Here is a 14,518-nt window from a genome sequence, read left to right as displayed (position 1 = left end):
TGCTGTGCCACCATACCTTCAATCAGACAAAAACTGCACACAGTATTTGAGATGCGGTCTCACCAATGCCCTGTGTAACTGAAGCATACCATCCTTACTTTTATGTTCAATTCCTTTTGTAATAAGGAATAACATTCTATTAGCCTTCTCATTTACATGCTGTACCTGCATACTAACTTTTCGTGATTCAAGCACAGGAACACCTAGATCCCTCTGCACCTCGGCATTCTGCAATTATTCTCCATTTAAGTAATGCTGATTTTTTAATTCTTCCTGCTAAAGTGAACAACTTCACATTTTCCCACATTATACTCGATCTGCCAGATTTTTGCCCACTCAACCTATCTGTATTCATCTGCAAACTCACGTCCCCTTCACAACATACTTTCCTGTCTATCATTGTACTGTCTGCAAATGTATCTTCCATGCCTTTGCTTCCCTCATCTAAGCCATTGATGTAAAAGGTTGAGGCCCCAGCACAGACCTCTACAGGACTCTGCTCATGACCTCCTGCCCTGCCAATCAGACAAAGACCCATTTATACATACTCTCTGTTTTCTGCCAGCCAGCCAGTCTTCGATCTAGGCTCAAATGTTACCCCGTACATCGTGAGCTTTTATTTTTCACAATAATCTTTGATGCTTATCAAATGCTTATGAGAGGCATGGGCGGAGTGGTTAGTCAGATGCTCTTTTCTAGGGTAGGAAAGTCAGGTACTAGGAGACATAGGTTTAAGGTGCGTGGGGGAAAGGTTTAGAGGAGATGTGCCGAGGCAATTTTTTTACACAGGAGGTGATGAATGTCTGGAATGCGCTGCCCGGGGAGGTGGTGGGAGCGGGTACGATTGCGGCGTTTAAGGGGCAACTAGACGAATACATGAATAGGATGGGAATGGAAGGATACGGGCTCCGTAAGTGCATACGGTTTTAGTTTAGACAGGCATCATGATCGGCGCAAGCTTGGAGGGCCGAAGAGCCTGTTCCTGTGCTGTACTTTTCTTTGTTCTTCTTGCTTTGCTTTCTGGAAATTGAAGTACAGCACATCTACAGGTTCCCCTTTATCCACAGTATATGGTACTCATTCAAAGAATGCCATTAAGTTGGTTAAACATAATTTCCCTTTCACAAAATCATGCTGACTTTTCCCAATTACCTTGGGATTTTATAAGTGTCCAGCTATAGCCTCCTTCATAGAATCATAGAAACCCTACAACACAAAAAGAAGCCATTCGGCCCATCGAGTCTGCACCGACCACAATCCCACCCAGGCCCTACCCCCACATCCCTACATATTTACCCACTAATCCCTCTAACCTACGCATCTCAGGACACTAAGGGCAATTTTAGCATGGCCAATCAACCGAACCCGCGCATCTTTGGACTTAACAATCAATTCTAACAATTTTCCCACGGCAGATGTCAAGCTAACTGGCCTATAATTTCCTGTTTTTGGCCTCCCTCCCTTCTTGAATAGAGGGGTTATATTTGCCACTTTCCAATTTGATGGAAACTTTCCAGAATCTAGAGAATTTTGCAAAATTAACACCAATGTATCTACCACCTCATTTGTTCAAGACCCTAGGATGAAGTCTATCAGGACCCGGAGACTTGCCAGCCTTAGCTCCATCAGTTTGCTCAAACCACTTCTCTAATGATTGTAATTTCACCAAGTTCCTCTCCCCTTTCCACCTCCAGATTTACAGATATTTCTGGAATGTTTATGTATCCTCTCCAGTGAAGACAAAATCCAAATATGTGTTCATTTTGTTGGCCATCTTCCTATTATCTACTATTGTCTACCCATTGGGCGACGTGGTGGCACAGTGGTTAGCACTGCTGCCTCACAGCACCAGAGACCCGGTTTGATTCCCGGCTTGGGTGACAGCCTGTGTGGAGTTTGCACGTTCTCCTCGTGTCTGCGTGCGTTTCCTTCGGGTGCTCCGGTTTCCTCCCACAGTCCAAAGATGTGCAGGTTAGATGGATTGGCCATGCTAAATTGCCCCTTAGTGTCCAAAAATGTGTAGAATCATAGAATCCCTATAGTGCAGGAGGAGACCATTCGGCCCATTGAGTCTTCACTGACAATCCCACCCAGGCCCTATCCCCATAACCTTATGTATTTACCCAGCTAATTCTCCTGATACTGTAGGTTAGGTGGATTAGCCATGGTCAATGCATGGGGTTACAGGGATAAATCGATTGGGTGGATCTGAGTAAGATGTTTTTTCGGAGAGCTGGTGCAGACTCAATGGGCTGAATGGTCTCCTTCTGCACTGTAGGGATTCTATGGTTCATTCTCACTCTCTAGAGGGCCCACTTAACTTGCTATTTTCCTGTTTAAACACCTGTAGAAACACATGCTATAAGTTTTCACATTTCTAGCCATCTTCCTCTCATACTCTAATTTCTTTCTCCTGATTAACCTTTGGTCATTCTCTGCTGTTCTTCACATTCTAACCAATGATCTGGCCTGCAGTTATATGCTTAAGTTTGACAGTTTCCTTAACTTCTTTAGTTAACCACAGAAGTGGGTCCTCCCCCTCCAAATCTTTTTAATAGTAGAAATTTGCTTATTCAGAATATTCTGAAATAGCCCCTTAAATGTCTGCCACTGGTTGTCTATTGATCTGTCCCCTAGCCTAATCTCCCAGTTCATTTAGCTAGCACAACTTTCATGCCCACATAGTTGCCTTTATTTAAGTTTAAAATACTAGCCTTAGGCCCACTCTTCTCCCTTTCAAACTATTCAGTCGTGTTGAAGCAGGGTTAGACAGTGTAGTGGCCAGACCAGTGTTGTACTGTGCATTGGAGCTTCATCGAACAACCCCTTCACTGCTTCCACTGTCCTGATTGTCACCTGAAGCGTGGTTCTGTAGGGATGGCCAGAAGGCTGTTTCCCAACATGGGTTGGTGTCCTGCCAGCCAGCATCTAAAGGGAAAGGGTAACTAAAGGAAGGGTAAGACCTGCAGCCCACGCCAGCCTGCCCTGTGACGTGATGGTACGAAGACCGGAACTAAACACTTCTTCCTCTCTTTCCTCATTCTATCCCTCCACTCCCCGCTTCCCCCCCCAGTCACCGACATAGTCTGCTAATCAAGGCAAATAAACAGGCCCAAAGTCATACCCGTCAGGCAACCAAAACCAGTCTAGGAGATCACAGAACAAATCTGATTTTCTGTACTTCACAATCTTTACCCTCGTCAAGAACTGGGTCCAGCTCCAACTTAAAGAATCTGAGAAACGTTGCAGGGAAAATTGCCGATCATTTTTGTCAAAAGACTGGGCGGAATTTTCCCATCCCGCCCACCACGGGAATCGTAGCGAGCGGGACATGGACCCTTGGGGGTGAGCGTGGCTGGAAAATCCCGCCCATCATCTCGCGAGCAATAATAACAGAAGCTTTGCCTTTTGCTGCTATGCTGTGAAAGGCGTGTCTTTGTCTCTGCCCTTGTCTGTGTACAGGGATCATCCTAGACCTGATGCATCTGAAGAAGCCTGGTGGGTTTGACATGTCTCTCTTTTACTGCGACATTGTCAGTGTATCAGAGGATGGGGATGCAGCTGTGCAAGGCGAGGGGTCAGCCAGGTTGGACGATCTGCTTCGGAAAGTGTGGGCCAAGGACTACAAGAAGAAGACCGTCACCAGGTCAGCAGTCACTCAGAGTAGCACCGCGTCTCCTGGGTCCTCGGAGAGCTTCTAATGTACTCCCTGCGGACCTTGGCAGACAGAACGTCCGTGTTCATGCACACAATCTGCTCAAATGTACGGACGATCTTCATAGATTAGGCACTCGGGGCATGTTTCCACTCGCAGGGAAGAGCGAAACCAGAAACCGTCAACACCAGGTAGTGACCAGGCCAGGAATGCAGGAGAAATTTCTTTACCCAGAGAGTGATGGGAATGTGGAACTTGGCTACCACAGGGTTGTAATGAATGGTGTAGCTGCGTTTAGGGAGAAGCTGGATGAGCATGAGAGAGAAAATCATTGGCCGGTTACGCTGATAACGCTAAAAGGGAGAGGGGAGGGAGAAAGTTAATGGGAAGCGGAAATACTGGCATGCAGCTGTTGGGCTGAATGGCCTGTTTCTCTGCTGCGTCTCTTATGTTGAAACATCATAAAGTGCATCATGTTACTTTGACAGGAATCGGCCATACAAAGAATATAGTACAGCACAGGAACAGGCCCTTCAGCCCTCCAAGCCTGCGTCGACACAGGACGCCTTTCTAAACTAAAGACCTGTCGTCTCTACATAGCAAATTCCTCCATTCCCAGCCTTTTCATGTATCTATCCAGATGCCTCTTAAACGTTGCTATTGTATCTGCTTCTACCACCTCCTCTGGCAGTGAGTTCCAGGCACTTACCACCCTCTGTGTAAAAAAACTTGCCTCTCACATCTCCTTTAAACTTTCCCCCTTTTTGCCTTAAACCTCTGTCCCCTAGTAATTGGCATTTCTACCCTGGGAAAAAGACTCTGACTTTCCATTCTATCCACGCCTCTCATAATCTTGTAGACTTCTCTCAGGTCGCCCCTCAGCCTCTGACGTTCAAATGAAAACAAATCAAGTTTGTCCAATCTCTTCTCATAGCTAATACCCTCCAAACCAGGAAACATCCTGGTAAACTTTTAATGTGGCGACCAGAACTGTATGCAATATTCCAAACATGCCCTAACTAAAGCTCTATACAGCTGCAACTTGACCTGCCAAATTTTGCATCCTATGGCCCAACCGATGAAGGCAAGCATGCCATACGCCATCTTGACCACCTTATCCACTTGTGTTGCCACTCTCAGGGAACTGTGGACCTGTACGCCCAGATCCCTCTGCATGTTAATGCTTCTAAGGGTCCTGCCATTTACTGTGTATTTCCCTACTGCATTGGACCTTTCAAAATGCATCATCTTTGATTTGATTTATTATTGTCACATGTATTGGTATACAGTGAAATGTATTGTTTCTTGCGCACTATACCAACAACGCATACCATTCATAGAGAAGGAAAGGAGAGAGCGTAGAATGTTACAGTCATAGCTAGGATGGAGAGAAATATCAACTTAATGCAAAGTAGGTCCATTCAAAAGTCTGATGGCAGCAGGGAAGAAGCTGTTCTTGAGTCAGTTGGTACGTGACCGTATCTTTTGGTGGAAGAGAGAATGTCCGGGGTGTGTGGGGTCCTTAATTATGCTGACTGCTTTGCTGAGGCAGCGGGAAGTATAGACAGAGTCAATGGATGGGAGGCTGGTTTACGTGATGGATTGGGCTACATTCACAACCTTTTGTAGTTTATTGCGGTCTTGGGCAGAGCAGGATCCATACCAAGCTGTGATACAACCAGATAGAATGCTTTATATGATGTATCTGTAGAAGTTGGTGAGAGTCATAGTGGACATGCCAAATTTCCTTAGTCTTCTGAGAAAACAGAGGCGCATTTGTCTGGATTAAATTCCATCTGCCATTTCTCCGCCCAAGTCTATCCAGACTATCTATATCCTGCTGCATCCTCTGACAATCCTCCTCACAAACATTGGTAAACATAGCAACTATTTTCCACACACACTTGAACAGTGAGATAATGACCAGATCTGTTTTTTGGAGGTTAATTTGACAGGACAGAGCTTCCCTGCTCTCCAAAGTAAAGTTTATTTATTAGTCACAAGTAAGGCTTACATTAACACTGCAATGAAGTTACTGTGAAATACCCCGAGTTGCCACAGTCCGGCGCCTGTTCGGGTCAATGCACCCTAACCAGCACATCTTTCAGAATGTGGGAGGAAACTGGAGCACCCGGAGGAAACCCACGCAGACACGGGGAGAATGTGTAAACGCCACACAGTGACCCGAGCCGGGAATCGAACCCGGGTCCCTGGCGCTGTGAAGCAGCAGTGCTAACCACTGTGCCACCGTGCCATCCTCCATGTGGTGCTGTGGGATCTTTTACATCCAACTGACCAAGTCGTCAGGACCTTGGCTTAAACCCCACCGCCCCCCATCCCTAAACTGCCGCCTTCTTCAACCGCTTAATGTGCATCAGAATGTCTTTGAGTTTCAGCCCCTGTTAAACTCTCTGTTCCGGTGCCGCTTGTATTTGATGTCCTCTTTTTTTGTTTTATTTTGGCCAGGCTGAACCTGAAGCTGGGAGAAGGCGTGGAACTTTCAGTCGGAGTTTACAATCTCGTGCGGAGTGCCAGGAAACCCAGTGCCGTCCGCCTGTACCGAGAAAGCAACGAGCCCGTCAAAACCAAAACCCGCTGGTTTAACGGGGAGACGGGCAGTCTGCTCCTGCCCAGCGACACCAAGAATGCCCAGGTAAAGGACGGTGAACCTATACCGTGCTGAATTAAAACGTCAACTCCTGCCTGACCAATGGCAAAACACTGCGGATGCTGGTAATCTGAAATACAAACAGAAAATGCTCTTTCTTAATTCATGAACGAGATGTGAGTTATTGTGCATCCCTAATTGCCCTCGAGAAGGCGATGATGAGGCGTTTTCTAAACCTGCTGCACTCTGCGGTGTGAAGGCACATCCACAGTGCAGTTTCATCATGACTTTTGACACAACTGAGTGGCTTTCTAAGTCAATCAGAGGGTAGTTGAGAGTCAGCCATGCGGTTCTGGATCCTCAGACAGGCCAGACCGGGTAAGGACGGCAGATTTCCTTCTCTAAAGAGCATTAATGAACCAGATGGGTTTTTACAACAATCGGGTAATTTCATGATCACAGACTAATTTCCCCTTTATTATACAGCTCTGGCGAAGGGTCATCCAGACTCGAAACGTTGGCTCTTTTCTCTATTCACAGATGCTGCCAAACCTGCTGAGATTTTCCAGCATCTTCTCTTTTTCTCCCCCAGTTGCTGTGGTGTGGTTTGAACTCGTGCCTCTAGATCGACGGCACGGTGGCACAGTAGGTTAGCACTGCTGACTCACAGCACCAGGGACCGGGTTCAATTCCTGGTTTGGGTCACTGTCTATCTGGAGTTTGCATGTTCTCCCCATGTCTGCATGGGTTTCCTCCGGGTGCTCTGGTTTCCTCCCACAGTCCAAAGATGTGCGGTTTAGGTGGATTGGCCATGCTAAATTGCCCCTTTAGTATCAGGGGGACTAGCTAGAGTAAATGCATAGGGTTATGGGGATAGGGCCTGGGTGGGATTGTGGTCGGTGCAGACTTGATGGGCTGAACGGCCTCCTTCTGCACTGTAGGGATTCTCTGATTCTATCATTAGTCAAAACCTCTGAATTACTCATCCAGTAACAGAACTCCCCTGTTATTGTATCCCTTGTGCGTACTGTACAGAGAGAAACAAGAGTTAATGTTTTAGGTCGATGACTTTTCTTTACAACTAGCCCACGTTAGACATGCCACAGGGTTCAAACAGGTACAGAAGGAAGGTATGCACGGAGGGCTGGAAAGAGTGAAAGGGGAGGCAGCAGAGATTAAATAACAGAAGAGACAATGGTGCAAGGCAAAGATAGAATGGTAATGAGATGAGTAAATAAAGAAAAAAAGAACTTGTATTAATTAAAATAGCACCTTCCACAACTTCAAGATGGCCCAAAGCACTTCACAGCCAATGAAGTACTTCTGAACTTTCCTGCAGACAAAAGGAATATGCCCGACCCTTGCACCTGTTTTGAATTATCTGGCAGCTTGAGGAGCCTATAGCTCCCCATTGCTTTCTCCATGGCAAGACCTCGGCCAATCAGAGTCGACTTGTCAACCAATCAACACCCTTTTCTCCTGTGGTATAAATTGTCACAATTGTTTGAAATTTGACCTTCTGGGGTTTGTCCTGATGAGTGCAAGACAAAAAACTTCGACAACCTGTCTCCTTGTTCAGCATTGGTTTCGAAGTTTAGCCACTGCTGTAATGTAGGAATCTTTCTACTTACATTTGACTCTCTCCATCCCTTTCTTCCACAAACTTATTCCCTCCCTGTAACTTGCTTTTTTATTTTAAAATAAGGATCAGTACGACGTATCATTTTTATTTTCTGCTCTGTCTTTAACTGGTTACCTGTTTAAAGTTAAAAGTTTATTTATTAGTGTCACAAGTAAGGCTTACATTAACACTGCAGTGAAGTTACTGTGAAAATCCCCTAGTCGCCACACTCCGGCGCCTGTTCGGGTAACGCTGAGGGAGAATTTAGCACGGCCAATGCACCCTAACCAGCACGTCTCTCGGACTGTGGAAGGAAACTGGAGCACCCGGAGGAAACCCACACAGACACGGGGGAGAACGTGCTGACTCCACACAGACAGTGACCCAAGCCGGGAATCGAACTCACGTCCCTGGCACTGTGAAGCAGCAGTGCTAACCACTGTGTCACCGTGCCGTCCCGTTTCTGGGATACGCATCACCCTTCTTCCAATGTCCTGAATATTTTGTACCATCGTAATCCAGACAGCCAGTGGGAAGAGTCTTCCATCCCTTTGCTCTTTTTATACCGAGATTAACTTTCCATTTTTCAGTCAGACCTTCACTGGATTAGCTCTTTGAAGAAGAGGCATACGGACCCGAAATGTTAACTCTGCTTCTCTCTCCGTGCACCTGCTGAGCTTTTCCAGCATTCTCTGTTTTTATTTCAGATTTCCAGCGTCCACAGTATTTTGCTTTCGCTTCATTGAGTTTATCTGCTTGATGTGGTTACATGACCATCTATATTGATGGAATATTCCACAAAATATGTCCAGCCTAATGAACAGAGCGTGCTTGAGCCTCTGAGTTATTTAACAAAATAACACAGAGGCTGTGTTACTCATGACGGTGATCACTCATATCACACAGTGTGACCTAATCCAGAAGAGGACCGTTAGGGCGGCACGGCGGTTAGCACTGGTGCCTCACAGCGCCAGGGACCCGGGTTCGATTCCCGACTTGGGTCACTGTCTGTGTGGAGTCTGCACGTTCTCCCCGTGTCTGCGTGGGTTTCCTCCGGGTGCTCCGGTTTCCTCCCACACTCCAAAGATGTGCAGGTTAGTTGATTGGCCATGATAAATTGCTCCTTATTGTCAGAGGCACTATCAGGATAGATACATGGGGCTACAGGGATAGGGGCTCGGTGGGATTGTGGTCGGTACAAACTCAATGGGCTGAATGGCCTCCTTCTGCACTGCAGGGATTCTATGATTGCCCATCCCTAATTGCCCTTGAGAAGGTGGTGGTGAGCTTCCTTCTTGAAACGCTACAGTGCATGTGGTGTAGGTACACCCACTGTGCTGTTAGGGAGGGAGTTCAGGGATTTTGACCCAGAGACAGTGAAGGAACAGCCAATATATTTCCAAGTCAGGATAGTGAGTGGCTTGGAGGGGAACTTGTAGGTGATGGTGTTCCCAGGTATCTGCTGCCCTGGCCCTTCGAGATGGAAGTAGTTGTGGGTTTGGAAGGAGCTATTGAAGGAACCTTGGTCAGTTCCTGCAGTGCATCTTATCGATGGTACACACGGCTGCCAATGTGTCCGTGGTGGAGGAAGTGAATGCTTGTAGAAGGAGTGCCAGTCAAGCGGCTGTTTTGTCCTGGATGGTGTCAAGCTTCATGAGTGTTGCTGGAGCTGCAAGTGGAGAGTACTCCATCACTCCTGACTTGTGCCTTGCAGATGGTGGACAGGCTTTGGGAGGGTCAGCGGGCGAGTACCTCGAAAGATGTTGCTCTTTCATACAATTTAAGCCTGTTCTTGTTCTTTTTGGTTCCCAGGTTTATGGACAGAGGCAGATTGTTCTGGAGAAAGAGGAAACCGAGGAATTGAAGAGATTTGATGGCCCAGGCTTGGTTCTCATTGGTTTCAAGCCATTGTCACTCCTAAAGAAGCACCACCACATGAGACCCCCACAGTTCATTTACCCAGATGAGACGCTGATAACAGGTAACCCTCAGCCGCTGTTACTGCTGCCCTTTGGCCAAGTGGGCATGGCTCTACCCAGGGTATTTATAGAGCACAGGGTCCAAACTTCATCCCCCTTCTCCTCAGTTAGCTGATGGTTCACAAGACAGATTCATGCAGATAATGATGGGAAACCCTGCAGTGGCAGCTAGAAGTGTTAAAACGTTAGGAGCTAATGTTCCAGCATGAAGGAATCCGACTGGAGAGAGAGAGAGTGACATTTTATATATTTACAATGCAGCCGTAATAGAGAGCAGATGCAAATATGTTATCGGATAGAATACCCCTCCTCTAGAATCCCTCTACCCTAGAATACCCTAAATAGAATCCCTCTATCCTAAAATACCCTGAATAGAATACCTCTATCCTAGAATACCGTGTGTAGAATACCTCTATCCTAAAATACCCTGAATAGAATACCTCTATCCTAGAATACCGTGTGTAGAATACCTCTATCCTAGAATACCCCGTATAGAATACCTCTACCTTAGGATACGCCGTATAGAATACCTCTACCCTAAAATACCCTGTCTAGAATATCTCTATCCTAGAATACCCCATATAGAATACCTCTACCCTAGAATACCTCGTATAGAATACCTCTATCCTAGAATATCCCGTATAGAATCCTTCTATCCTAAAATACCCTGAATAGAATACCTCTATCCTAGAATACCATGAATAGGATACCACTATCCTAAAATACCCTGAATAGAATACCTCTCTCCTAAAATACCCTGAATAGAATACCTCTATCCTAGAATACCCTGTGTAGAATACCTCTACCTTAGGATACGCCGTATAGAATACCTCTACCCTAAAATACCCTGTCTAGAATATCTCTATCCTAGAATACCCCATATAGAATACCTCTACCCTAGAATACCCCGTATAGAATCCCTCTATCCTAGAATATCCCATATAGAATACCTCTACCCTAGAATATCCCGTATAGAATCCTTCTATCCTAAAATACCCTGAATAGAATACCTCTATCCTAGAATACCATGAATAGGATACCACTATCCTAAAATACCCTGAATAGAATCCCTCTACCTTAGAATACCCCGTATAGAATACCTCTACCCTAGAATACCCCGTATAGAATACCTCTACCCTAGAATACCCCGTATAGAATCCCTCTATCCTAGAATACCCCATATGAAATACCTCTATCCTAAAATACCCCGTATAGAATACCTCTACCCTAGAATACCCTGCATGGAATACCTCTACCCTAGAATACCGCGTATAGAATACCTCTACCCTAGAATACCCCGTATAGAATACCTCTATCCTAGAATACCCCATATAGAATCCCTCTATCCTAGAATACCCAATATAGAATACCTCTACCCTAGAATATTCCGTATAGAATACTTCTATCCTAAAATACCCTGAATAGAATACCTCTATCCTAGAATACCATGTATAGAATACCTCTGTCCTAAAATACCCTGAATAGAATCCCTCTACCCTAGAATACCCCTTATAGAATACCTCTACCGGAGAATACCCCGTATAGAATACCTCTACCCTAGAATACCCCATATGGAATACCTCTACCCTAGAATACACCATATAAAATACCTCTATCCTAAAATACCCCGTATAGAATACTTCTACTCTACATTACCGTGTATAGAATATCTCTACGCAGAGTACCCGGTATAGAATGCCTCGACCCTAGAATACCTTGTATAGAATACCACTACCCCAACATACCCTGTATAGAATATAACTATCCTAGAATACCATGTATAGAATACCTCTATCCGAGAATACCACGTATAGAATACCTCTACCCTAGAATACCCTGGATAGAATACCACTACCCTAGAATACCCTGTATAGAATACCACTACCCTAGAATACCCTGTATAGAATACCACTACCCCAACATACCCTGTATAGAATATAACTATCCTCGAATACCATGTATAGAATACCTCTATCCTAGAATACCATGTACAGAATACCTCTACCCTAGAATACCCTGTATAGAATACCACTACCCCAACATACCCTGTATAGAATATAACTATCCTAGAATACCATGTATAGAATACCTCTATCCTAGAATACCATGTATAGAATACCTCTACCCTAGAATACCCTGAATAGAATACCACTACCCCAACATACCCTGTATAGAATATAACTATCCTAGAATACCATGTATAGAATACCTCTATCCTAGAATACCATGTATAGAATACCTCTACCCTAGAATACCCTGAAGAGTATACCCCTATCCTTGGGAGCTGTATCACTGATTGTTTGATGCTACCTGAGCATTATTATATCTTAAGAGATGAGAAGATGAATTTGAGCTCATTGTACCTGGTCCACTTCCTCTCATTACAGCATGCGGTTACATACTGAATGGCGTGAATGTGTTCTCTCCACTGCTCTGGATCATAGATCACGCCAAAGAATTCTCACACTTTGAATCGAGGAGTCAGATGCTGAATCGTGGGCAGCATGGTAGCACAGTGGTTAGCACTGCTGCTTCACAGCTCCAGGGACCTGGGTTCGATTCCCGGCTTGGGTCACTGTCTGTGTGGAGTTTGCACATTCTCCTCGTGTCTGCGTGGGTTTCCTCCGGGTGCTCCGGTTTCCTCCCACAGTCCAAAGATGTGCGGGTTAGGTTGATTGGCCATGCTAAAATTTCCCTTAGTGTCCTGAGATGCGTAGGTTGGAGGGATTAGCGCGTAAATATGTAGGGATATGGGGGTAGGGTCTGGGTGGGATTGTGGTCGGTGCAGACTCGATGGGCCGAATGGCCTCTTTCTGTACTGTAGGGTTTCTATTCTATTCTGTGAATCCTATTACCCTGGTTAGAAACATAGAAAATAGGAGCAGGAGGAGGCCATTCAGCCCTTCGAGTCTGCTCCATCATTCATTATGATCATGGCTGATCATCCAACTCAATATTCTGTTCCCATCTTCCCCCCCATATCCTTTGATCCTCTTCGCCCCAACCAAGTGCTATATCTAACTGCTTCTTGAAAACATTCAATATTTTGGCCTCGATTACTTTCTGTGGTAGCAAATTCCACATATTCACCACCCTCTGGGTGAAGACATTTTTCCTCATCTCTGTCCTAAATGGTTTAGCCTGTATTCTTAAATTGTGATCCCTGGTTCTGTACGCCGCCCCAACCCCCCGCCATTGGGGAACATCCTTCCTGCATCTACATTGTCTCGTCTTGTTAGAATTTCAAGTTTATTTATTTGTGTCACAATTACATTAACACTGCAATGAAGTTACTGTGAAAATCCCTGAGTTGCCACACTCTGGCGCCTGTTTGGATACACCGAGGGAGAATTTAGCATGGCCAATGCACGTCTTTCGGATTATGGGAGGAAACCGGAGCACCCGGAGGAAACCCACGCAGACACGGGTTTCTATGAGATTCCCCCCCCTCATTCATCTAAACTCTGGTGAATATAATCCTAACCGACACAATCTCACCTTGGGAGTCAGTCCCGCCATCCAAGGAATCAGCCTGGTAAACCTCCGGTCTACAGCAAGAACGTCCTTCCTCAGATAAGGAGACAAAAGCTGCACGCAATATTCCAGGTGTGGTCCCACCAAGGCCCCATATATATGCAACCAGACACCCCTGCCCCGTACTCAAATCCTCTCGCTATGAAGGCCAACATTCCATTTGCCTTTTTCACCGCCTGCTGCACCTGCATGCTTAACTTCAGCGACTGGTGCATGAGGACACCCAGGTCTCATTTCACATTCCTTTCTCCTAATTTATGGCCTTTCAGATAGTAATCTGCCTTCCGTTTTTGCTACCAAAGTGGATAACCTCACATTTCTCCAAATTATACTGCATCTGCTGTTCATTTGCCCACTCACTCAACTTGTCCACATCACACTGAAGCATCTCTCCATCTTCCTCACAGCTCACCCAGCTTTGTGCCATATGCAGATTTGGAGATATTACATTTAGTTCCCTCGTCTAAATCATTAATTTATATGTCGTGAATAGCTGGGGCCCCAGCACTGATCCCAGCGGTACCCCACTAATCACTGCCTGCCATTTGGAAAAAGACCTGTTTATTTCCTACTCTTTGTTTCCTGCCTGCCAACCAGTTTTCTATCCATCTCAATACACTACCCAATCCCATGCACTTTAATTTCACACACTGATCTCTTATGTGGGACCTTATCTGAAAGTTCAAATAAACCACATCCACTGGCTGCCCCTCATCAACTCTACTAGTTACATCCTTGAAGAATTCCAGTAGATTTGTCAAGCATGATTGCCCTCGTGTAAATCCATCTGACTCTGTCCTGTCCAGCCGCTGTTTACCAAGTGCTCTGCTATTAAATCCTCCCCCACTACCGACGTCAGGCTGACTGGTCTATAATTCCCTGTTCTCTCTCTGCCTCCCTTTTTAAATAGTGGGGTTACATTAGCTACCCTCCAATCCATAGGAACTGTCCCAAAGGCTATAGAACCTTGGAAGATGAATACCAATACACCCACTATTTCTCAGGCCATTTCCTTAAGTACTCCGGGGTGTAGATTATGGGGCCCTGGGGATTTATCAGCCTTCAATCTCACTTTCCCCAACACCATTTCTCTACTAATATTAATTTCCTTCAGTTCCTTC

General features: G+C 45.5%; 1 pseudogene; it reads left to right on the top strand.

The window, feature by feature from the left end:
• LOC144482157 (X-ray repair cross-complementing protein 6-like) overlaps positions 1 to 14,518 on the top strand; it is a 48,111-nt pseudogene that overhangs the window by 12,747 nt on the left and 20,846 nt on the right.

The sequence above is a fragment of the Mustelus asterias genome, assembly GCF_964213995.1.
Source record: "Mustelus asterias chromosome 26 unlocalized genomic scaffold, sMusAst1.hap1.1 SUPER_26_unloc_40, whole genome shotgun sequence".
Lineage (NCBI taxonomy): Eukaryota > Metazoa > Chordata > Chondrichthyes > Carcharhiniformes > Triakidae > Mustelus > Mustelus asterias.
The sequence above is the reverse complement of the archived record's forward strand: the minus strand, read 5'-3'. Positions and strand labels throughout refer to the sequence as shown.